This window comes from Arvicanthis niloticus, chromosome 24 (assembly GCF_011762505.2).
Source record: "Arvicanthis niloticus isolate mArvNil1 chromosome 24, mArvNil1.pat.X, whole genome shotgun sequence".
NCBI lineage: Eukaryota > Metazoa > Chordata > Mammalia > Rodentia > Muridae > Arvicanthis > Arvicanthis niloticus.
Genome location: NC_133432.1, coordinates 37,203,475 through 37,230,128, shown reverse-complemented (window position 1 = coordinate 37,230,128; position 26,654 = coordinate 37,203,475). Strand labels below are relative to the sequence as shown.

General features: G+C 42.7%; 1 pseudogene; it reads right to left on the bottom strand.

Moving 5' to 3' along the window:
* Nucleotides 1–1,001: 1,001 nt before the first annotated feature.
* Nucleotides 1,002–5,845, bottom strand: LOC143438136 (eIF5-mimic protein 2-like; annotated as a pseudogene).
* Nucleotides 5,846–26,654: the final 20,809 nt, after the last annotated feature.

Genomic DNA, 26,654 nt, shown 5'->3' with positions numbered 1-26,654 from the left:
AGGTTGTAGAAATGGCAATGTAGTTTTGGCTACATTGGAATCTGTGAGGTGTTTAGTCTGCGAGTTCTAAGGACAAATTGTCACTAATGCTTATACAGTCGACATCTGAAAGCACAGCATACAGCACACTATTGGGAATCAATGGGACTTATGGGGGAATAAAAAGACTGATCTATAAAACTTAAATGTAAGGATGGACTTTATTTAAAGAAAATCTTTTTAGGACTAGAAATTACAAAGGGAAAGCAGATCACTACACAGAATCTAATCAATACATTTTGCCTGTGCATAAAACTTTATCAAAGTCATTTATTTTACAGATTCACGCCCCCCAGTGTTTTCGCTATAATGCTGTTAAGGTTACTATACCTTTATTTTAAATTTTATTACATGTTATTCTCTCAAGATAAACTTTAAATACCAAATTCTTGGCTTCTAAGAATGGCCCCTTCAAAATGGGCAATTTCCACTCAAGACTCTGGTGGCATTATTCTTACTGTTTTCTTTTACCAATTAAAAAAAAAAACTTTCAAAATGTTTGCTTTTAGCCTTTCCCAAAAATGTGGCTATATTTCCCCCTATTAACTAACTATAAATGGATAGCAAAAAGAGAAGCAATGAAGGCAGCCATTAAAATAAATGGATTAATAAACTGAAGTATTTGGCTCATGGCAATTAAAAAAATGGCAACTAGGGAGAGTTACTAGGTGCTGGAATATAGTAGAATGAGGCCAGGCCCAAACAACTGACTGGTGACCACTAATGACTATCCTTCACCTTCACAAAAGGAAACGGAGTCATTAGAGATCCTGTTAGAACACGCTCACCCAAACACTCCCAACGGTCTTATGGTTTAGTGACATCTCCTTGACTCACTCCTGTGGTAACTCTTTCCTAACAGTCTAGCTGTGTCCTGGGGAAGAACGTTTGTATGAGGAGTAGCTACTTGTTCTACCTGGAAAGATGCAAACGAACCTAGAAGTTTCTGGGGGAGGCTCAGCTTCCTTCTTCCTACCTCTGCCACGTGTAGTTTTCAAACTCAAGTTTGCTCTCCGTGGCTTTACTCAGGATGAAACCCAGAAATCAAACAACATCTGGGGTTAAAAATACAAGAGAATACTCACATATAACCAACATCAGGATTCATGTTATGGATTCAATCATCTACAGGATTTTCACTGATGAACAGGGCTCTGGACACACTAAGTTATCACACAAATCATTGCCTTTTGAGACTTGGAATAATTTTAGAGTTTAATTTGCAAACAGAATCTTTTTGTAACAAATTATTTTTAACCAAATCATATTTTGAAAACTGTTTATATAGAAAACCCAGAGAATAAAGTGAACTGATTATTGAGGAAGGCCTTACATCATATTATTTCAGTAGAAAATACAAGAGGTAGAAGGTAACTGAAAACCAATGCAACATCAGATTCAATTCTACAGCTCCTGCAGCTCCTTACACGTGGTTTCAGAACCCAAACCCAACATTTCCAGTAGCCATAAAAACAGTTAAAATAAAAATTGCCATGAAGCCGGGCAGTGGTGGCACATGCCTTTAATTCCAGCACTTGGGAGGCAGAGGCAGGCAGATTTCTGAGTTCGAGGCCAGCCTGGTCTACAGAGTGAGTTCCAGGACAGCCAGAGCTACACAGAGAAACCCTGTCTCGAACCCCCCCCCCCCAAAAAAAAAAATTGCCATGAAAGCCCCTACTTATATCATGCTTGATAGAGGAAGATGTAAGAACCGGGACACATGAGACATGACATTTTATCTACAACTCCTGTTTGCTTTACTGAGGATGTTGTTTCAAAATTCAGTCACGTTCTTCAGCTTCAGACTCAGATTCCTTCTTAGCGTTTTTTGAGTCATTCTACAAACGTCTTCATTTGCTCGAGGAAGACACTTTTTCCCTTTGCAACATGTGCGTGTTTTTATACCACTTCAGAGTGAGCTCTTCACTCAGGACCTCAGCTCTATCAAAAAGCACCACTATTTTCTGGAAGACTTTCATGAAGTGAACGTTGTCATAGCAATACTCCTGAGTCTTCAGTAGCAGAGTCAGCTCAGACTGACCTTGAGTAGTGAAGGCAGCAAGTAGAAGGCTGTATTGCCTCAAGTGCTTGCTGGCTTGTTCTGCCACGAGCTCCTCTGTTTCGTCCCACTCCACAGTACTCATCACTCTTGACCAGACTATCCCAATGATCACTGGTTCTGGAATGTTATTTTTTTCCATCTCCTCCTTGACATATAAAATTATGTCCTTGAATGGGTCACCGTGGGACATCTGCTCACGAAGCTCTTTCTGGAGCTCCTTCTGAGTCCCAATGGTCTGCTGGTTGCAGACATACTCTGAGAGCTCTTTCAAGCCCGCCTCAGTGAAATACTTAGTGAAGTGCTCAACGCTTTGTTTATTGGCTGGGAGCAGCTCCGTCCGTCTCTTGTCCATGCTGACTCTCTGAAGACTTGCAGCAACTGCATTGATGTCTTTTTCATTTATCCATGATTTATAGAGCTTTACAGCAAAAGCTGCTGAAACCCCCTTTTTCCCCCCACCAAATTCTCATCATAAAGGCTGTTAAGAATGGATGCATTAAGGGTTCCATTAGCCAGAAGGACCCCAGTCAACATGGTGAGCTTGTTCCTCTCCGACTCTGAAAATCCTTTTAGGAAGAGCAATAACTTTTTAACTTGATCTTCAAAACTGTTCTCCAGGTATTTGTAACGCCTGATTAACTTGTTAAAAACCTGAATGAATGCTTGCATGTTCTCTAGGTCTTCTTGTGCTGCAAACACACAGACATCTGTGCGCACCATGCATTTGCCAGTGTACCACCTGGGGCCAGCATTCTGCCAGCCACCAGAATGTCAAAGAGTGTTTCTGCGTAGCAGCCAAGTTTTGCTCCAGAAGCATCAAGAAACTTAGCTACTGCTTCCAAATCAGTACCAGCTTCAGTTAAACCCTGAATAATGCACTCTCGAAACTGAGTAGGGTCAAACCCTTCTTTTTGCACAAGAGTCCTCCAGCCCCTGGTTACATAAGCAGTAAGGAATGCTGAGGAGACTTTCCATCCTGTCAAGTTGCCTGCAAACCTTGCAGTGAGCACCAGGATTCCAGGTTTCTAGAGTCGTTACTTATGCTAGGTGGGTTCTTTCTTTCTTTCTTTCTTTCTTTCTTTCTTTCTTTCTTTCTTTCTTTCTTTCTTTCTTTCTCCCTCTCTCTCTTTCTTTTTTTCTTTCTTTCCTTCCTTCCTTCCTTCAAGATTTATTTATTTATGAATTTTATGCGCATGGGTGTTTTTTTTTGTCTACATGTATGCCTGCATACCAGAAGAGGGAATTAGATCCCATGGACTACAGTTATACATTTTTGTTGCCTCTGGAAGATCAGCCAGTACTCTTAATTGATATTCATCCCTCTAGCCCATGTGATTTCATTAATGTAGCTGCCTTTGGGTCATCTATATTTCTGTAAATAACCTCTCACCCATATTATTACAAATAGCCCTAGTAAACTTGTTGGTTTACCAAGTTAGAATTTAACGGTATTATTACTTTGATCTGTTGTGTGTTCCATTTTGGGGTGAGTAGATGTTTGCTCATATCTCGTAATAATACTGTCAAATAAGAGGAGTCCAGGAAACAATCTTCCATGGATATGGAGGGGGAGGACTTTATTCTTGTATATGAGGGTTCATGAGTGCTAATTTTGATCATAAATGACTCATGAATATTTCTAGGATGTGGGCAAACACAAGCTTGAATGTAAAATGGGGTAATATCCTCCCACTTGGTGTCTTGTTACAGATCCAAATTATGCATGAAAATTTTAGTTTGTTCCGTTATTTTTGACAGTTGTTGATTTACTAGTTGAGATTTCCATCTATCCACTCTTCCATTCATCCATCCATCCATCCATCCACCCATCCACCAGTCCTTTCAGACAACCAGTCTGTCTGCTAGCCAGCCAGCCTCCATTCACCTATTCACCCATGGATACCTACCCACACATCTATCTATTCATCTATCCATTTATCTCTCATTCATCTATACCCATTCATCCATCCAGTCATCATCCATCAATCCATTGCATCTCTCACCCACCCATATAATCCATCCATCTCCAACCTATCCATCTATTCACCTATCCACTTAACCATACATATCATCCACCCACCCTCTATCTATCACTCATCTGTCTTTGTTACTTTCCTGATTCTGTGAAAAGATTCCATGACCAAGGCAATTTAGAGAAGAATGAGATTATTAAGAGCTTACAATTCAGAACCCAAGAGCCCATGACTATCACGGCAGGGAGCATGGCAGACATAACCTCCTCTAACAAGGACACATCTCCCAATCCTTCCCAAACAATTCTACAAAGTGGGAACTGTGACACACTACCTCGCCGAAAAGGAGCACGTCACACTCAAGATTCTTCTGACAGCGTCTTTTATTGTTATAGCTCTTTTAGTTATCAGGATGAAAGATGGAGAACAAAGGACCCCAAAACCCAGAATGTTCTGACTATATACTTTCAAAGAGACATGATCTGTCCTCATTGGTTACAGACTAAGGTCTCATTTACATATCCACTGATAGTACTTTCAGCGGGAGATTTTGCGCCTTGCGCATGCGCACAGCTGTAGACACCAAGGCCAAGAAGAAGCAGGAACAGGAAGCCAGCGCCATCTTGTAATGGCGAGCATATAGCTACTTCAGCAAACGAGACATGGCTCCTAACAGGGAACCAAATATTCAAGTGTATGAGCTTTTAGGATCCATTCTCATTCAAATCACCACACCATGTACTCATGCAGTTGCCCTCAGTTATCCATCTATTTACCCACCCATCCATCCCAGGCTGCCCACCTCGGTACTTGGCAAGACTGGGATGAGAGAAAGACCCATCAGTGTGTAGATGGATCAACAGCCTATCAGGAACTCACCTTCCAGAACCACTTAACTCATCCTTCCAAATGTCCTTTAAGCCTCCTGCTGTGGGAAACCTTCCTTTATGCTTTTCGTCTTCCTGGCTTTCTCCTGAACCAATGCTAAGCTTCAAATATATTCTTGCATTCTAGGACAGTAGATCCATAAGTGTAGAATAGTGTACTGTACTTGTGGCATGCAGTTCTCTGAATCCCAGCTTCTAGTACAAGGCATAGAGGAGCTCTCAATGTTTGCTGATTGACTGGGTGATGGACTGAAAACAAAGACAGCGAGAAGAATTTACAGAAAACAACTTTAAAGAGAGGTCTGGCCTTTGAACTGGCAAAGATATGCTTTGTAACCAAAGATCTTTCTCTTTCTTGGTTGTACTTCCTTGTCCCCCAAAGTCTTCTGCAGGCAGAGATGACCTCCAAGCTTCCTGGGGACTCACTGTTGTTGCCTATTGTGCACAGCTTGCAGGGTTTGCCCAGGCCTGGCCCAGGAAACAACAACAAGCATTCTCTGCTGACATCAGCTCCAACTTCCACACTACATGAAATGCCACTGCATGTCACATTGGTCATGCAGATCCAGGAAACAGATCCTGGCCTGAGTCTGTATAGGCAAAAATAGTGGTTAGCCACATAGAGAAACTGTGTGTCTCTGTGTGTGTTACCATGACCTTCATGGGTTCTGGTTGCATGTGTGTGTATGCTTCTGAATGTATAACTATGGCCAGTCTCTGTTCTGTGTGTCTGTTTGTGTTTAACTGTGTGTATGTGCCATGTGTTGTGTACATGTATGTAATTATCATCTCTGACTGTGTATCTTTGTGTAACTGTACCTATGTGTTTAGCTGTGTCTGTAAATGTGAATTTGTGTGTACCCTGTGCCATGAGTAACTGTGTCTCTTTGTGTGTAACTTTGTATTGTACCAATGTGTTTCTCTGCATGTAACTCATCTGTGTATAATTGTATGTATGCACAGCTACATTTTGATATATATATATATATATATATATATATATATATATATATTTGTGCATCTACATGTTACTAGATTTCTATGTGTACCACTGGTTGCCTATTTGTATTGAAGTGTATTTCTCTTTGTGTAGCTAGTTGCTGGCTGTTACTGTGTATTTCTGTTTACCTATGTATCTCTCTATGTTACAAATGTGTGCATAAGTGTTTCTCTGTGTCTATATATGTGTGTAACTTGTTTCTTACTACACATTTCTCTGTAACTGCATGTGTAATTAATTACATTTCTGTATATGACTATGTGTCTATGTATTATTATGTTACAATAGTCTCTGTGTGTCTATGACCCAGGGTGACCCAGGTCATAGTCCTGTCAGCTATACTGACTCCCAAGTTCCCTAGCTGCTACCAGGTGTGTACTTACCAACACAGCCCACCCCATTGGGGCCAAATTGAAAGTCCTGGGGGGCAGTTGCAGAGATAGCTTCCAGTGGTGTTTACACACAGGACATTGATACAGTTTACAGGATTTTCACATTTGTCGACATCTGTGAGGGACATGCACCATTGACGGCTAGAAGCCCTCACTGTACCCCATCCCCCACTTCTTCTGAGTGGCCACAGCTCTCAATAGGTTCATTCAGATACTGGAGTATGAATCTTTGTTCTTTCCTAGGAGGAAGGCAAAGAGGACATGGCCTCAGGAGTCTTTCTTGGCCATTCAGCCCTCTCCCTTCCTCTGCTCTGTTCCATTTGGTCTAGGTTTATCCTCTTCCACACTTTCCCATCCTGGGTTTACCACACCCAACATATAGAACTAAGATTTAGAAAACACCTTTGGGTTAGTGGTTGGAAAAACTACCCTTAGGATTAAATGTGGTCTACTGCTTGATTGTATCAATAAAGTTTTATTTACACATGACTGAACTCATCTATTTACATATTATCTGTGGGAAAGCTGAGTGGTGGCAAAAGACACCCATATAAAATGTTGAAAAACAATTTCCATCTGTTAGTTATTAAAGACACGGAAGTAGGGGACCATTTTAACAGATGTGTGGAAAGGGTACTTTATTTATTCACTGCATTTGCTCAGGGGATGGTGGGAGGGCAACTGTGATGGTTAGTTTTAATTATCAAATTGAAGCAATCTAGAGTCACCTGGGAAGAGCGTTTCAGTGAGGGACCATTTACATTGGATTGGGCTGTGGGTGTGTCTGTGGTGATTGTATTAGTTAAATTAATTGATTTAAGAAGACCAAGCTGTACCATTCCCTAAGCACTCTTATACTACCAGAGTGGAGAAATGAAGCTAAGCACAAGCAAGGAAGCAGGTGTACATACATTTGTTCTCTCTGCTCTATGAAGTGGTTGTGATATGATTAGTTGTCTCAAGCTCCTGCTGCTGTGGCTTGCCCACAGCATTAAAGAATTGTGAGTGAAAATGGACTTCTTTCTCCCCTAAGATGCTTGTTGTCAGGATATCATCTGTAACTTCAGTTCTCGAGGACCTAATACCCTCTTCTGTCCTCTATGGGCACCAGGCATGCATGTGGTGCACTTATAGACAAAACTCTTATACACTTAAATAAATAAATAAATCTAAAGATAAAATTTAAAATAAAAGAGTGATGAAGGCGGAAGAAATAGCCTAAGTTGGTTCTTACCAACTTGTGCTCGCTCTGCAAGCACAAGGACCTGGGTTCAAAATTCTCAGCACCACTGTCAAAAGCTGGAGTGTTCTCCTGTAACACTAGGGTTAGTGTTGGAGACAGGAGGGTTGCTCCAGATTTCTGGCTGCCAGAAATGGCTCCAGGTTCAGCTACAGACCCTGTCTCAAGGGGATAAGGTGAAGAGTGACAGAGGAGGACACCGGCATCCTTCTCCAGCCTCACATCCCTATTTACCACAAATAGATACCAGATGCATATACATGCACAATACTCCCAAATACATACATGCAAACAAAAGGGAGCGATGGGGAGTATTCCAGGAAAGAAATCAAAATAAGTGTAGTGTGGGAGCAAGCTGTGTGCCCCTCACTCTCAGCCATGTGCTTTACATCCCACAGCCAGGCTGTTTCCGTACCTCCCTTCATTCCAGCTTATAGGCAGACACAGCGGAGCATTCCAGGCAGGTTTTCACACTTCCCAAACGTGTTCCCAAGAGCATACTCATCCACATCTGCAAGAACCCCATATCATCCTACCATGCCTGATAGTATGCTCTGGGAACTTGCCTACTCCATTCACCTGATGGGCTAGACAGGGCTAGGTTAAACTTACTCCAGCGGGCCAGCTGGTTCTTGGTGGGGTTGAAGTCCATGTCACATTCACAGTGGTACCCAACAGGTATATTTGCAGCCCCGTCCATTTTCACAGAGACCCAGTTGTCTATGCACTCGTCCTTGTCTGGGAGCCAGCTGGGTTAGGACCCACACCAGGTGGCAGGAGGTCCCAGGGTTTAACTCTTTTTTTTTTTTTAAATAATTATCTATTCATTTTATGTATATGAGTACATTGTAGCTGTCTTCAAACACACCAGAAGAGGGCATTGGATCCTATTACAGATGGTTGTGAGCCACCATGTGGTTGCTGGCAATTGAAGTCATGACCTCTGGAAGATCAGCTGGTGCTCTTAACTGCTGAGCCATCTCTCCAGCAGGAGTTTAACTCTATTCTCATCCAAAATCCCTGATGAGAGCTCTAGGAACTCAGATGTTAACTCTGAATAGGCAAATAATCCTGGTGGAAGATTAGGAGTGGGAAGGTGGTCATTGATGTGTGAACTCCAGTTAGACGCACACAGAGGGGACTTGGTTATTCACCACAAAAGGAATAAGAAGGGATTAGGTGGTGTAGACTGTAAGGGAAAACTAGTACAGAAAGAACTGGAAAGCACACCTTAGGTGGGTTCTCTGCTATTGAGCCACACCCAACCCCTTTATTTTGTTGTTTTGAGACATACTCTTACTATGTAGAACAGGCTGGCCTGAATCTTGAGATCCTTCTACCTCAACCTCCCAAGTCCTGGGGTGACAGATGTGAGTCACTATGCTTGATTTATTTTAAAAGACAATCTCATACTAACACTAATAACTTCAAAGAAGTAATGAAGTCGGACAGACACACAGCACAATGGTAGAGTGTGGCTAACATTATCTGGGTTTCATCCCCAGTACATACAGACATACACACACACACACACACACACACACACACAGAGCTTGAGCTGAGGATATGGAGAGAGTAGGTAGAATGTGCTAAAAAACCCAAGACTGGGGACAGGGTGGTCTGACTGACTGTTTAAGCTGAACTGGAGACAGTTTGCAGAGACACTTGTGTCCTTGGCTAAGACCGCTAGACTGTGCCAATAACAGACTGGAATTTTGGGATTCCACAAAACTAGAATTCCCCTGGGAATCTCATGCTTGGAGAAGAGAAAAGCCTAAAGCCAGGGCCCGAGGAGAGACTTTTTACTGTAAAGACATTTAGTTTCCAAACCTACTTACAGAAGAGACACTGGTCAATGGTAGACAGGACCACATCTTGATGGGAGACTGCTTAGGCATGAATAGCTGTGGCCTCTACTTAAACCTTAACCTCTTGAGAATCCCAGAGATGGCCTTTGGGAATGAGGAGGTCATTGTATCTCTTCGTCTGTCATCCTAATGTGGTCAACATTGAATAAATTTTCCCCCCTTTCCTTTGAATTTGGCCATTTTAATCGACTTATCTAGGAACTGACTATCTTAGGGCCCAAGCTGTGACTTGGCCAATAATAGTGACATGGCTGGTGGGGGAGGGGTGGATACTTACTGTTGAGTTTATAGAGTGTGCTGGGCCTGCTAGGGTGGGTGGCTAGGGACAGAGACTTCTTTGTCTGCACTCAGGGAGCAGCTGGTGGAAGGGAAGCTGGAGCACATGGCTGGATAAGTTTGGCTGGATGCCTGGGAATGAGTATGAGGGAGAACCTGGGAAAGGCTAGGAGAAGGATATAAGGCAGGGAATGCAGCTGGCCTCCCAGGGAATCCCGTTTGTGGAAATACAACCCACCTCCCATTTGTGTGTACATTTTAACTCTCACAATAGGTTCCCAAGCCTTTGCTGTCATCTATTACCCAGATGCTGAAACTGAGGTCTAAGATATCCCCGAAATCACCCATAATTCACAAACCAGGAGAGGACTGAAGATTGGAAGTAAGGACACACACCATAACTCTTTCTTCTTATGGACTTAGACATGTCCTCCTGATATTCCAGTACCAGGAGCTTGGGCAAATGGCTCAGTCTGTGTCATCATTATCGTTTCAGTTTCTTTTGTATGTGTGTGTCTGTGGTAAAAAATACCATGACCAAAGCAACATTCCAGCAGGCCACAAAAGTGGGGATGGCAGCAGAAAGTTGAAATATCACATCTCCACAGCACACAGGAAACAGGAAACAAGACCTTGAAGTGGGACAAGGCTAAGTCCCAAAGCCTGATTTTAGTGACTCAATACCTTCATAAGCTTAATCGCTCAGTGAGGCTCCATGTCCTAGAGGTTGCATAAACTCCTAAACACGGCCAAGTGGGGAACCAAGTGTTCAAATACAAGAGCCTATGGGGCACTTCTCATGCCAAAACCACGTTACTTTCTTGTTGCAGACATACAAACACCCTGAAGGAACAGATTCAGTAAGAAAGGATTTGTTTTGGGTTACTGTTCCCCATTGTCATGGGGAAGTCAGGGGAAATGGACAGCAAAATCTTCTTTATCAGTGGCTAGCGTACTGAAGAAAATATCTCCACTTTCCTAGCAACCATGAACTGTCTATAGATCCTTAGGGAGGGGCAGAGTCTTATGAACACTTCCTGATTTACATGGTAGGAGGTTGATGGGCCCAATCTTGTGTAGCTAGTCATAGACGCTTAGGGTTTAAGGGTGCAACCAAACAGGAGGTGATAGCACACACCTTTAATCCATGTACTCAGGAGGCAGAGGCAGGCAGATCTCTAACTTTGAGGCTAGCCTGGTCTACAGAGTGAGTTCAGGACAGCTAGGGATAAATAGAGAAAACCTGTCTCATAAAACAAAACAAAACAAAACAAAACAAAACAAAACAAAACAAAACAAAACGATTTTAAAAGGAACACAATAGATATGTCCCACCCAATGACAAGCAAGGACTCCTCAACATTCTGCCTCTTCTATTGGGTTTTACACATTCTGAGCCCTCTGTGAGAGCGTGAAGGGCTCTTGAGTGTATATTTCCTATGCTGTGTTAAAGCACTGAGGACATTATGTTGGGTGTGACCACAAGGTTGTTTTCTGCAGACTAGGAAGGAACAATAGGCTGGGTGTAAATTAGCCTTGCTGGACAGACAGAAGATTTTGCACCTATGCACAGTCCTGCCATCTGTACCCATTCAGCCTCTCTTCTTGTGGTCATCCTTGCTGGTTGAGACTCCTTGGCAGCATCCTACTCTGCCCCAAATCTGGAGTGCATTAGTTAGGTAAACATTTATTCAACATATACCATGTATGCCGAGTGCTTTACATTCATTGTTGCAAGTCCCTATATGCCAAGTATACAGCTCAAGATCAGTTGGAAAAAACTGCAAAACTCAGAAGCCCAAGCATGACAAAATGACTCTCAGACATCCTCAGTACTCAGTAGCACTCATTGAGTCAGACTGAGTGAACGAATGAATCTGAGCAAGTCTGATGGATGGGAGAAATGAGTGGTAGTGGGTGGAGGAGAACCGAATGGGTCAGACGGAGATGGGCCAAGAAAGCTGGGAGTGTGGGTATATCCTGGAGTCAGGAGGATCAGATCAAAGTTGGAAGACACAGATGCCGGGAACTGCAATTCAGAAGGTCTGTCACTAGAGGGCACTCCAAGTCTTGGCCTAGATTATGTCCCAACTTAAATTTACAGGTATTTATTCGCACGCGTGAGATGCGTGTGTGTGTGTGTGTGTGTGTGTGTGTGTGTGTGTGTGTGTGTGTGTGTGTGTTCGTGTTCATGTGTGTGCACCCACATATCACTATGTACTCATCCGGAGGCCCGAGGACAACTTTTAGGGATTGGTTCTGTTGCTTACCATGTTTGTTGTTTGTTCTTGGTGATTGAACAGAGGTTCTCAGCTTTGGCAGCTGGTGCCTTTACCTGCTAAGCAATCTCACTGGCTCGTGCCTCCCTCCCTCGCCCCCCTCTCGTTCTCCTCCCACTCCCTTTAAAGAATCTTTTATTTATTCTTTGGCAATTTCACACACACATATAATGCATCTGTCTAAAGTCCTCAGACAACTCCAACATGCCCCTTCTTCACAATCTCTCCCTCTCTCCTTCCTTCTTTCAGGCATAAGTCTTTTGTCTCAAGCCAGGTAGAGCGGAGCTGGTTGCAACATTTTTGGCGCTCAACGAGAGGCAGAGGGAACGAGAGACCCAGTGAGGGACATTAGGAGAGTTAGAAACGAGAGACCCAGTTAGGATGTTAGAAGGATCTGCTGATTGCCGCAGGAATCTGCTGCATCGAGAAAGGTATAATGAAAATGGGGCAAAAAATAAGTCAGCCTGAACTTAGCTCTCTGTTTTTGTTTTGTTGTTTGCTGCTCACGTGTGTTAATTGCCTGCTTTTGTTTCATTGTTTAAATGCTGTCTGTCTTTCAGGTTCAAAATAAAAAGAAATGTATATATCCGAAATTAGAATCCAAAGAACAACCAAAGGTTGATGAAAATTTGTCAGAGCCAGATTGTGCCGACCTAGAGGAAGAGACAGTTAAATATTATGACCATGAAAGGCCCTCTCCCAGTGCACTCCACTTCTAGAGGCTCCTATTGTGGAGACAGTGGTTGTAGATCCTAGAAAGGAGTTACAAGATAAAATTTCTATTCTTAAACAACTAATGGAGTTGGAAAAAGAGTGTCAGGACTTAAGTAATCACTTACAAAAATTAAGGACAGGGAAGAGGTCTCAAGAGGCCAACTGCAGAAATCCCCCGAATTTTCACATTCCTCAACCCGGAGTCCAAAGGCAGCCCCTGTCCTCTAGCTTTAGTTCAGCTACAGATTAGCCAGAGGAGGGAGACGCTGAGGCTTTCCCTGTATCAGAGACCAGAGACGCTCAAGGGGTTGCTTGGAGACATCACACAGGGTTTAATTTTCAAATTATTAAAGAATTAAAAAATGCCGTATCTCAATACGGTGCCACCGCTCCCTTTACTCTAGCAATTTTGGAGTTTGTGGCAGAGGAGTGGCTGACTCCTAGTGATTGGAATACGTTAGTGAGAGCAGTTCTTAGTGGTGGAGACTATCTTATTTGGAAATCATGAGAATTGTAAAGAAACAGCTAGTAGAAACGTTCAGGCAGGCAATGGTTGATCCTTTGATGCTTTAGTAGGAGAAGGGCAATTTGCTTCTAGTGATAACCAGATGCAATATGATTCAGGTTTATATGCTCAAATTCAAAATTCAGCCATGAAGGCTTGGCGTAAACTCCTGGTAAAGGGAGACCCTGGTGCATCTTTAACAACAGTCAGGCAAGAGCCTGATGAACGATTTTCTGACTTTGTTCATCGATTAATAACAACAGCAGGGAGGAATTTTGGTCATGCAGAGGCAGGTGCAGATTATGTGAATCAATTTGCATGTGAAAATGCCAATTCTGCCTGCCAAGCGGCCATTAGACCCTACAGGAAAAAGACAGATCTTACAGGGTATATCAGACTCTGTTCTGACATAGGTCCCTCTTACCAACAGGGCTTAGCTATGGTGGCTGCTATGCAAAGACAATCAGTAAGAAATTTTTTGGCAAGTAGAGACAGAAAGGCATGTTTTAAATGTGGCAAGCCTAGACACTTTGCAAGAGATTGCAAGGCAGAAAATGAGTTAACCCAGAGACAGCCCAGCAAACAGCCTGGGCTCTGCCCACGTTGCAAATGTGGAAGGCATTGGGCTAGTGAATGTAGGTCCAAAACAGATGCACAAGGTAACACCCTTTCCCATAATCAGGGAAACAGGAACAGGGGCCAGCTCCAGGCCCAGAACTGATGCAAGCCAAACCAGGCTTATGGAGCAGCCAGTGTCCTACCAGCAAACACCAATCCCTTTCTGAACTTAGTTGAGCAACACCAGGAAGCTCAGGACTGGACCTCAGTTATGCCACCCACACAGTATTAACCCCAGAAATGGGACCTCAGGCTTTACCCACTGGAGTGTTTGGACCGCTTTACCCAAATGTGTTTGGCCTGATAGTAGGAAGAAGCAGTGCTATTATGCAGGGACTACAAATTTTTCCTGGAGTTATAGACAATGATTATCAAGGTGAGATTAAGGTAATGGCCCAGGCAATTCAGTTTATAGTCACTATTCCTACAGGAAGGAGGATAGCTCAACTATTGTTACTTCCATTGTTCCCTACTAATCACAAATATAAGAATCCTAAAAGAGGGGATCAAGGCTTTGGTTCCTCTGATGCATACTGGCTACAGCCTATAGTTAAACAAAAACCTATGATGACAATTTGGCTTGATGTAAAGGCATTTCAAGGCTTGGTTGACACAGGAGCTGATGTGACTATCCTAAAACAAAGTGATTGGCCTGCCACCTGACCTCTGACCCCAACCTTAACCAACTTAAGGAGTATTGGCCAAAGTCAAAACTCACAACAAAGCTCTAAGGTGCTGACGTGGAAAGATAAAGAAGGAAATGCAGGAAATATACAACCCTATGTCATCTCAGGCCTTTCCATTAATCTCTGGAGCCGAGATCTATTATCCCAGTTGGGATTGATTATGTGCAGCCCTAAGGAAGTGATTACAGCTCAAATGATAAACTCTGGATTTTCCCCAGGGAAAGGATTAGGAAAAAGTGAAAATGGGATCACTCATCCTATTGAGGTTTATGGTAACACTGGAAGAAGAGGCTTGGGATATTTTTGATGGGGGCTACTGATTCAGCTGCACCCCTAGGGCGTTGTGCGGATCCCATCACCTGGGAGGGGGACTCGCCCGTCTGGGTGGATCAGTGGTCCCTAACCACTGAAAAATTACAAGCTGCCCAGTTGCTAGTGCAGGAGCAATTACAGGCAGGACATTTAGAAGAGAGTAACTCTCCCTGGGATAATACCCCAATATTTGTCATTAGGAAAAAGTCAGGAAAGTGGAGATTGTTGCAATACTTGAGGGCTGTTAATGCGACCATGATTAGGATGGGAGCCTTACAACCTGGGCTGCTCACACCGGTGGCCATACCTTTAGGTTATTATAAAATAGTTTTAGATTTAAAAGACTGGTTTTTTTTTTTTTTTTTTTTTTTTTTTTTTTTTTTTTTTTTTTTTTTTTTTTACTATCCCCTTGCATCCTAATGATAGAAAGCTCTTTGCTTTCAGTGTTCCCTCTATAAACTTTAGAGAACCTATGAAAAGATATCAATGGAAGGTCTTGCCTCAGGGTATGGCTAACAGTCCTATCTTGTGCCAAAAGTTTGTGGCTTCTGCCATAGAGGGTGTTAGAACTATGTGGAAGCAAATCTACATGATTCATTTCATGGATAATATTTTAATAGCTGGAAAAGATGGAAAACAGGTACTCCAGTGCTTTGATGATCTTAGAACAGCTTTACAGACTGCAGGGTTACAAATAGCACCAGAAAAGGTACAATTACAAAATCCATATTCTTATTTAGGATTTCAGATTAATGGTCCCCGTATTGTTAATAGTAAGGCCACACTGAGGACTGATTCCCTTAAGACACTTAATGATTTTCAAAAACTACTGGGAGACATTAATTGGCTATGACCATATTTGAAACTTACAACAGGAGAATTGAAGCCTCTGTTTGATATTCTCAAGGGAGATCCTGACCCTAAGTCTGGCAGGGCTCTAACAGAGGAGGGTAGAAAAGCCTTACAGAAGGTAGAGAATGCTATTTCATCCCAATTTGTAACTCATATTAATTATTCTAAGCCTTTATATTTTCTTATTTTTAACACTAAACTAACTCCTACTGCAGTTTTTCTGGCAAACTGCACCCATATTATGGGTTCATCTTCCCTCATCCCCCAAGAAGGTTCTTAATCCATACTATGCAGCTGTAGCAGATATGATTATGTTAGGCAGAGATAACAGTCAAAAATATTTTGGAAAAGATCCTGATATCATAGTACAACCCTATATAAGGCATCAGGTTGATTGGCTTATGCAGAATTCTGAAGTCTGGCCTATTGCATGTGCCTCATTTGGTGGTCAGCTAGATAATCATTATCCACCAGATAAATTGGTTCAGTTTTGTAATCGCCATGCATTTGTTTTTTTCAACTCGTACTGCACATGCACCTATCAAGGAAGCATTGCTAGTTTTCACTGATGGTTCCTCATCAGCAAGTTATGCCTTTAAAGATCAAGTAATCTCCTTTGCAACATCATCTGTGTCAGCTCAATTGGTTGAATTACATGCTGTTATTGCTGTGTTTCAAGCATTTCCAAATCAAACCATTAATATTTATACAGATAGCTCATATATAGCTCAGTCTATCCCTTTGTAGGAAACTGCTGCACAAATAAAGCATTCCTCAGAAGCAGCTGATTTGTTTTTACAGTGCCAACAATTAATTTTGAGGAGAAAGTGTAAATTTTTTATAGGACACCTGAGAGCCCACACTGGGCTACCAGGTCCTCTCTCTGAAGGAAACACTAAGGCAGATCTAGCTACTCGTTTAGCTGCAGTGACTTTATCAGATCTGCCATCTAATTTGGATCAGGCCATAAAGGCCCATGAGTTACATCATCTTAATTCTAAAACTTTAAAAGTTATATTTAAAATTACCAGAGAACAAGCTAGACAAATTGTCAAACAACGTCAATCATGTGTTAAACTTTTACCAGTTCCTCATTTGGGTGTAAATCCAAAGGGACTGATACCAAACAGTATCTGGCAAATGGATGTTACTCATTATAATGAATTTGGCAATCAAAAATATATACATGTATGTGTAGATACATACAGTGGTTTCATTTATGCAACATTACAATCTGGAGAAGCAAGCAAGCATGTGATCACTCATATGCTTGCTGCAATCGCTGTATTGGGTGTACCTAAATAGATAAAAACTGACAATGGCCCAGGTTACACAAGCTCCAGTTTCCACCAATTCTGTGAAAAATTGGGAATACTACATAAAATGGGTATTCCATATAATCCACAGGGCCAAGGTGTGGTAGAAAGGGCACATCAAACCATTAAATGTCATTTTGAAAAAATTAAAAAAGGGGAATGGTACCCTACCAAGGGATCCCCCCAAAATATTCTTCATCACACACTCTTTATTTTAAATTTTTAAACTTTGGATTCTGAAGGAAAATCTGCTGCAGATAGATTCTGGCATCCTGATACCAAAAAGAATTTTGCAACAATCCTCTGGAAAGACCCATTAACTGGAACCTGGAATAGGCCGGATCCAGTGCTTATTTGGGGAAGAGGTTCTGTTTGCATATATTCCCAAACTACAGATGCTGCATGTTGGCTGCCAGAGAGACTGATTAAACAAATAGACAATAATAACAAATCCAGGGAGGAGAAACCCCCTGAGAAGCATATTTTTTCTTTGCAGGAAATATGAAGGAAACATGAAGATGCTTCACAATTGCCTTCAAACTGGAACAGATCAACGAGCAAACCTGACTTGGGAAGTTCTCAGTGATGAAGGAGACATCACCACCTGAATCTCCAGTGTGGCTCTATTGGACTCTTGAGTCTCTGACTTATGATTTATTGAGGTACATTGTTTAAACCCACTACCATAGTTGTTATAGTTGTTTTTTGGGGTTTATGCTGTTCAACAGACTGATGGCTTTTGTATGGCAACAGATAGATGCTATTCAAATGAAATCCATACAGGTCCATTATTACAGGCTGGAAGTAGGAGACTCTGAAACCTCTGTCATCAAGACTGACGAGGATTAACCCCTAACTTAGGCGCTAAGCTGGATAGTCAATGACGGGTAAGAGAACATATCAAGACCCTTGCCCCTAAAAGAAGGGAGGCCTCACCATCCTAAGACAGGAGTTCAACCAATGGCTGTTGAGTATCCAAGGACGGGAAAGGGAGGCTGGGGTCCTTTGTTCCAACCTAAGACAGGCACGGTTTCTATAAGTTTTCCCAGCCTTCCCTTTTGAAAAAATAATTAAAAAGGGGGACATTTTGGGAGCCGACTTTTAGCAGAAAGTGGCTAGAAAGCAGCTATCCACATGCTAGCCACGCCTCCAAGGCTTATATCATATCCATGCGCCTACAAGGGGTGTGGCAAAAGTGTATAAATATACCAGATTTCCCTTCAATAAAAGAGACTTGATCAGAACCTCTGTCTTGTCTCCATTCTGTGTGTCTCTTCCGCTTATCCCCACTCTCTCTCTCTCTCTCTAGACCCTGACCCAAAGACAAGAGCGGCAGTTTGAGCCGAGCAGTGGTAGCTATGCCTTTAATCACAGCCTTTGTAAGGCCAAGCCAGGCAGAGCAGAGCAGGCTGCAACATAGTAACTATTCAGGCATTGTTAAGTCTTTTGTCTCAAGCCAGGTAGAGCAGAGCCAGTTGCAACACATAGGAGCCCTCAAAGCATGCCGACATAGTGATACACCTCATCTAATAAGTCTTCACCCACCTCTTCTAATAAGGCTATACTTCTTAATAGTGCCATTTCCCATGGACCAAGCATATTCAAACCCCACAGTGGTTAAGCACCCTTTTTGTCTTTAACAAAGGTCCTGGGTTTGATTTCTATTGCATGGTGGCTCAAAAACCATCTGCAATTACAATCTCAGAGAATCCAACACTTTCTTCTGGTCTCTGTGCACCTAGTATGCATATGGAACAGAGATATACATGCAGACAAAGTATACATACACAAAAATAAACCAGTAAACCTTTCCTGGGGTTGTGGTGTTGCATTCCTTTATTTGCAGCACTTGGGAGGCAGATGCAGGCAGATCTCTGAGTTTGAGGCCAGTCTGGTGTACAGAGTGAGTTCCAGGACAGCAAGGGGAGCACAGAGAAACCCTGTCTCAAAAATACAAACAAACAAAAAGAAAAGTTATTTTAAAAATGGGCATGGAGAGATGGCTCAACTGTTAAGAGCACTGACTGCTCTTCCAGAGGTCGTGAGTTCAATTCCCAGCAACCACATGGTGGCTCACAATCAGCTTGAACGGAATCCAAAGCCCTCTTGTGGTGTGCAGGCTCTATATGCAGATAAGCTCTCATTTACATAAAATAAGTAAAGATATACATCTTTAAAAAACCTTTTTATCGATTCTTTGTGAATTTCACATAGTGAGCCCCAATCCCATTCATCTCCTCTTCCTTTCATATCCTCCCTCTGCCCTTGTAATTCCACCCTGCAAAAGAAAATAAAATAAGATAGAAAAAAAAATTGTGTGAAAGCTGCAGTATGTCACACCATGTCCCACAGACTACCCTTTTGTCTACACGTCTTTACTTGCAAATGTTTGTTGCAATGAGTCATTGGTCTGTTTTCTGGCCTCTGGCTTCTGCTACACTATCTATATTATACCCTTACTGTGACTCCTCTCAAATATCCTGTTGTTGCCCTGTGTCATGGAGACCCCACAGTTTAGGATCTGCAGGACTGGACCTTTCATGAGCTCCAGCAGATCATAGATAAGGTAGATGTTGGGGTGGGCCAACTTAAAGCCCTGGATCTGGGCCTGGGAGGTAGCTGAGTTGGTCAGCATTGCAGCTCTCCTGTACCTGCATTGTCAGGGCAAGCTCTCCAGCACTGCCCCAGCTTAGATCACCCAATTCTGCATTCAGTGAGGTGGGAGGGTCAGCTCTACCACTCTTATGACCTTTGTGCCAGCTCACCAGCCTGCCAAAGCTGGTGAGAAGTTGACAGTAGAGGCCATCTCTCCCTTGCCCAAGCCACTCCATGGTAGATGAGGAGCAGGGCCACCTATGCCCCCCACCCCCACAGCTCTAATGTGCTGCCCAGGGGAGGTACAGGACCTGCTCTCCCAATTACTGTAGCCAGTGAGGGAAGGGGCCGGCTGTTTTGCTCTCATGATCTCAGGTCGAACTCCTGACTGCTGCAGGCATTGAGGGTTGCAGGGGGTAGGGGTTGTAAATCTTTAAAAATAAATCTAAAATTAAAAAAAAAAATGTGCAGAAAGGGTCATGATTGCATAAATGGGCCAGATGTCTTTTTTCTGTTAACATCAATACTTAGAGAAAGACATTATATAAATTTTTGTAGAAGTTTTTCTTTTGTTTTGGTTTTAAGATTCTCAAAACCAAAGAGAGAGTCCCACTCTATAGCTCAGGCTGGCTCCACCTCTTGGCAGCCCTTTTGTCTCAAGCTCACAAATCCTGGGTTTAAGGTGTGAGAACATTTACACCTAGCTTAGGAGTTAGTATTTACGGGAAAAAAATGATGCTCTTTCTTTTCCAAGAAAAGGTCTCCACTAGCTGCAGTTACCCTTGTATAGCCTAGAATAATCTCTTGCTGCCAATTCCTGAGTGCTCCATGACAGGTATGTGGCACCATTTCTAGCTTTCTTTTTGTTATTTATTTTCAGAATGTTATTTTTCACATTATTATCAATCTATGGTCTGTCTGTCTGTCTGTCTGTCTGTCTGTCTCTGTTTCTGTTTCTCTGTGTATGTTGTGGTGTTAGGTGTGTGTGGTATACTCTTGCCATAGTGTACATGTGGATGTCTGAGGACAGTTTTTGGAAGTCAGTCCTCTCATTATGTCTTGTGGGTCCTGGAGAACCAAACTCAAATTGCTAGGTTCGGCAACAAACTACTGCCATCTCACCAGCTCTGTGTGTGTGTGTGTGTGTGTGTGTGTGTCTTCCCAGGTAGCTGGGATTATATCCCTACAGAACCAGACCTGATAGCAACTTTTTCTAAAGGAAAAATTTCTTTTCTTTTTTTCTTTTTGGTTTTTCGAGACAGGGTTTCTCTGTGTAGTCCTGGCTGTCCTGGAACTCACTCTGTAGACCAGGCTGGCCTCAAACTCAGAAATCCGCCTGCCTCTGACTCCCAAGTGCTGGGATTAAAGGCTTAAAGGCATGTGCCACCACCGCCCCGCTAAAGGAAAGATTTCTAAGAGACTTCTAGGTAAGGGGTAATGTGTTTATAATATTAACATGTATTACTAGGTTGTAGATTCAAACAAATTCTAAAGTTTGTTCAGATACTGGGGATCAATTGGTAGAGTGCCAGAGGCCAGCTCTAGTGTTCTTGTTCTCTCTATTAGGGTTGCTTTTATAATAATAATAATAATAATAATAATAATAATAATAATAATAATTACCTATTTTGATTTTAAGTTACTTTACAGCAGTAGCTGGCTCACCTCTCTCAGTTCCTCTGAGGCCAGAAACTGCAGTCTCTGGCCTATAGCACCTCATCATAAAACAACAGGGAATTAAGTAAACTGGCCTTTGTTCTTATCTCCACAGGAACTCAGTTCAGGCTGGGAGTCTATACAACTCCTGTCCTGTCCAGCAGGACATTAAACAGGGGTCTGGGGAGGTCACCTGAAAGAGAGGGGTGGGGGTACAGGCAAAGATGCAAAGAAACACGGCTTGTCTATAGGCAGATCAAACAGTAATTTTTACTTTTTCACACACGGGTTATATACACAAAAAGGCAAGATGTGAGGAAGGGGATGACGCAGGAGCATAGGTGTTCAGGGGGAGTACAGATATCTTCCAGAACAGTGTGTCAGCTGGGTGAAGGTTCAGGGGACAGGCCACTATGACTCCGCCAATGATTCACTTGTTCTAATCTAAGTTGGTACTATCCACCAAGGCTACCCAAGGTCTATGACTATTTAGGCTGGCGATTTTCCACCAAAGCTGCTTGTTTACAATAGCTGTTTCAATGTTTTTCCACAGAGACCCGAGACTTTGTGTTAGCAGGCTGACTTAGGCCTATGGCTGATTTTAGGCCTTCAGGTATAAGCAAAGCTGCCCCTGACAACTCCTAATTTGCTAATGAAAGGAAGGAAAGGGGACATTTTGAAAAGTGATTTTAATCTTTATTTCTAAATTCTTCTGTTCCAAAAATTTTCTCTTTCAAAATTCTCTAATAATTCTCTCTCTGTTCTCTTTGTCCTCAGCACTTATACATCTTTCAGATTACATGATCATATGGTAAAAAGTTCACCATGAGTTTATACATAAATTCAAATCATAAATTGAATAAGAAATTTACAACAGAGATGTTTACATATGTTCCCATTCATTATCTGTCACTAGCTCCACGGGTTCATTGAAAGTTAAAACCCTCAATTTTGTGACTAAGTTAACATTAAAGTTTTGTATAGATAAACCCAGCCAATATTTTATCTTCTGTTCTTGTACCCACAACAAGTCATTAGTTCTCTTTTATGACCTTTGGTTAATTGTTTTACAATCTCTTGAAATGTGTTCTAAATTGTAAATACTATCTGTTTTCTATCTCAGAAGTAATTAACTCCTGACACTTGAAGATTGGCAGAGTTCTCATTGCAGTTTTCATATCAGAGAGGGCTTACAATAGCAATCCTATTATAAAGGGCTTAATAATTACTCGTATAATTTTAGGAATTCTTATAGGATCATTAAGAATTAAGAAATCATTTATTTGTCTATAGAGCATTTATTTGTCTATACAGCATTGTTGATCTGCAGAAATCTGCCCAATATGGTGGGATAATACATAGTGATTTATACACACACACACACACACACACACACACACACACACACACACACACACACACAGACATCAATAACAGGAAAAACATATTAATAGCAGGAATCCTTCCTAAAATGTAATTCCTTTGGCCTTGCCTAGAAGGGTTCATCTATCACAATTATACAGTTCATAGTGAAACCATCTCAGGAAGATCACCTACTAGTTTTTAGCCTCTCCTAGATGACTTCTGGCAGTAGAGGGGTTGCCTATCAGGCAGAAAGCCCTGTGTTGCATCTCTAACACTTCATAAAACCAGTCATGATGGTGTAGACCTATCTCTGGGAAGTTGAAGGCAGGAAGATCAGAAGTTCAAGGTCATCTTTAGCTACTAGCAAGTATGAGGCCAGCCTGGGCTACTCTCATATTTTGCCTTATATTAATATGATAAACACCATGGCCAGAAGCAATTTTGGGAGGAAGGGTGTATTGGTTAGTTGGTCTTAGTTAGGATTTCTACTGCTGTGACAAAAACTTCATGACCAAAGAGCAAGCTAGAGAGGGAAGGGCTTATTTGGCTTATACTTCCAGATCATAGTCCATTATTGGAGGAAGTCAGAACAGGAACTCAAACAGGGTTGGAACCTGTAGATAGGAGCTAATGCAGAGGCCATGGATGGGTGCTGCTCATCACTGCCTTGCTCCCTATGGCTTGCTCAGCCTAGAGAGGTAGCAAGGCAGTGTGAGAGGGTCTGTGATTTGCCAAAGGATGATACCCCAGTCTCAAAAAGTATGCAAAAGCAAAGAGCATTTTATTCTGCAGAAGTCCAGCATGTAGGGGTCTCTCTCAGTCATATTTACAACCAAGCTATAAATGCAAGGGGTAAGCCCCAAGACACAAGCTCATCAAACATTTTCTGGGAGCAGCATGTATCCTGCAATGGTAGGGGCAACAGGGCAGTTGCAGAGGTGAAAATAGGCTGAAGTTACCATATTTTCAATGCAGAGCTCTTGTCCCATTGTTTATTGTAGAGTTAGCTTACTTTTATCTGATTGTTGTCATCTTCATTGAGTACCATCTGTGAGCAGTCTTTAGAGATAGCTATTTCTTCATAGTGGGGGGGGGGGCTGAGCTTTTAAGCATAACCAACAGTCCTGTACGGCGGTTAAGTCTGTACAGGAGGAGTTAAGAACCTTGGAAGTGGCTTCTAATAATTGCAGGGGTCCTGACATGGGTGATGAAGTGGGTAATGCAGGAGATAGAACTGTTTTAGGAAGCAATTGGTTTGATGAAATGAAACTTTGCAGACGTAAGAAGGTGGAGGGTCCTGATAGGGATCAATGGTGGGCAGAGGCAGAAGTTGTGGGGGTGGTTGGTTTGGCTCTACTAATCCCTTGTTGGGGCCTGAGGGGACCATGGGTGTTGGGAGGCTACACTGGAGTAGCTGGACAGTAAATGGTCCCCAGATCATAGCCAGAGATGTAAAGTCCATGTCTTACCAATAGTCCAATCAGTCTTCCTGCCAGCTGCTGTGAACTTAATGACAAGGTTGTTGCATTGTTCCCCCTGGGGATACTCAGATAGTAAGGGACCTCAAAACAAGGTCCCAAGTCCTTTCTCCTAGGAGGCTGGGTGTCCTTTCTTATGCAGAACCTGACTTTGAGTGTCTGTGTATGCCCAAACTGGGTCTCAGTGATGAGGTCATCTTTGATAGGGGGCTTCCAATTTATCTACTCAGTTGATTCACATCCTCATGTTCCACACAAAGAGGACTCTGAACCTTTGCATTTGGTTCACTGGCTCTGATCCTGAGACTGCCTCAGGCAGATGTAAAAGGCCTGAGACAGTGATTTCTCTCAGGCCTGGGGCAAGTTGCAATGGTACCCAGGAAAGAGCTGTTGACCCAAGGGATCCCATCCCCCATCCCCTAGGTCACAGAGGTCTATATGAAGGTCAGGAAACTAGGTGTCCAGAGGAGCCTTTCTCAAGAGAAGCAATTTCTTCAGTTTTTGGTGGCCCAGGAGTAAAGCTTGATAAATCTGATGGATGAGTTGCTTAGCAACCCCTTAGGTAAGACAGTGTGGCCTTCAGACGTCAGCAACCATTTGTCTCTTCTGTAAATTCTTTGGTATCTTGTCTTGTGTGTCTTCAGCAGTATATTCAGGGATGGCTGGGAGCTGATTGGTGGCAAAGCTACCAGGATGTTGGCAGTGGAAGCTTGTGGCAGTCTCCCTTGTGGCTTTATCAGCTAGCCTGATTCCTTGGGCTATTTCTGATACCCCTTTCTGATGCCTAGGGCAATGAATTATGGCCACTTTGAGAGAAAGCCATAAAGTCTCCAATAAAGCAAGTATTTCTTACTTGTCTGTGATGGTTTTCCCTTCAGCAGTCAATAAGCCCTTCTCTTGGTAATACGAGCCATAGCAAAGGCATATCTGCTGTTACTGTAGATGTTAGCTATGACTCCTTTTGCCAGTTTTAAAGCTTGGGCTAGACCCTATTTAGTTCAGCTTTCTGGGTTGAAATTCCTGGCAGCAAAGCAGTTGCCCAAATAACAGGGTCCTTGTCTACTACCACTGCTCCTGCATACTTGGTTCCATTTCTGGATGAAGCTGCTTCTGTCTATGAAGTAGATAGATTCTGTGTCTGGCCAGGGTGTGTCAGTCAAATCTGGCATGATTTTCTGGATGTGCCCCAGAACTATACAGCCACCATGCTGCATGTCTGAGGATGGGTCAGGTAGCAGGGTGGCTGGGTTTGGGCAGATGATGGGTTATATCTTATGTGAGGGGATTCAAAAGAAGAGCCTGAAAGCGCCCCAGACTGGCGTTGGACAGCCATAGGCTGGGCCGATTCTTGAAGGTCCTCTCAATAGCATGAGGGTAGTGATAACAAGTTCCGCCGACCACATGGTTGTCAGCATCCTCGACCAGCAGAGCAGTGGCAGCTATGATCTGGAGGCAGGCTGGCCATCCTTGGGCCAGCAGAGTCAGCTTCTTAGATAAATAAGTCACAGGTCTTTTTCATGGTCCCAGAGTTTGGGTTGAGCACTCCATTTCCCATTACTTTTCTCTCATCCATATACAGGTGGAAAGGTTTGTGAATGTCTGGGAGGGCCAGTGCCAGTGCCTCCAATAAAGCTTTTCTTAAACTCTTAAAAGTCATATCCATCTCAGGGGTCCATTTTATTTTATCTTTTTGGCTCCTGGTGACCTCATATAGTGTTTTGGCTATCTCAGTGATCCCTGGCATTCAGAGTCTACAAAACCCATCCAATCACAGAAGTTCCTGTACTTGCCTTTGGGTTGATGGAACTGAGATGCTAAGGATGGATTGTTTCCAGGTGTTCAACAGCATGCATTGGCCCCCCCTTGAGTAGATGAGCTCAAATTGACAAAGCTGGGCCTTTCAACAGACACTCAGTAGCCAAGTTGGCTCTGTTCCTGTATTAGGTTTTGTGCGGTCTCCTGGCACATCTATAAGTCCAGGGTGCAATCAGGATGTCATCTACACACTGAAGTAAGGTTAATTTGGGGGTGGACCCACCAATACTCACCCAAGTCCTCATGCAGGGCCTCATCAAAATTGATGGGTGAGTTATTGAATACTTGAGGCAGGCATGTTCAAGTCAGTTATCCATTAAAGCCTCTTTCCAAATCTTGCCATTTGCAGGCAAATAGAGACTAGATTTTGGGTACCAGAGGCAGGCTGAAGAAGGCATCCTTCAGGTTGAGCATAGTATACATAGTGTGGCTTGGAGAGAAGCTGCTTAGCAGGGTGTATATGTTTAGAACAGTCGGATGGATGTCTTCCACCCCCTTATTTACCTCCTTTAAATCCTGCACAGGCCAGTAGCCATTGGAATGGGGCTTCTTGACTAGGTGACAAAATACATATCAGCTTTGTCCCTCTTGGTCTACTGATTAAACCTGAAACAGAAACACAGAGATGGATAAGACAAGAAACAACCATGCACCTGGACTTACTGATTGGAAAAACACCCAATTATCAGGGTCAGGGGTCTATAGCAAATCTTGGACAAGCCCCCA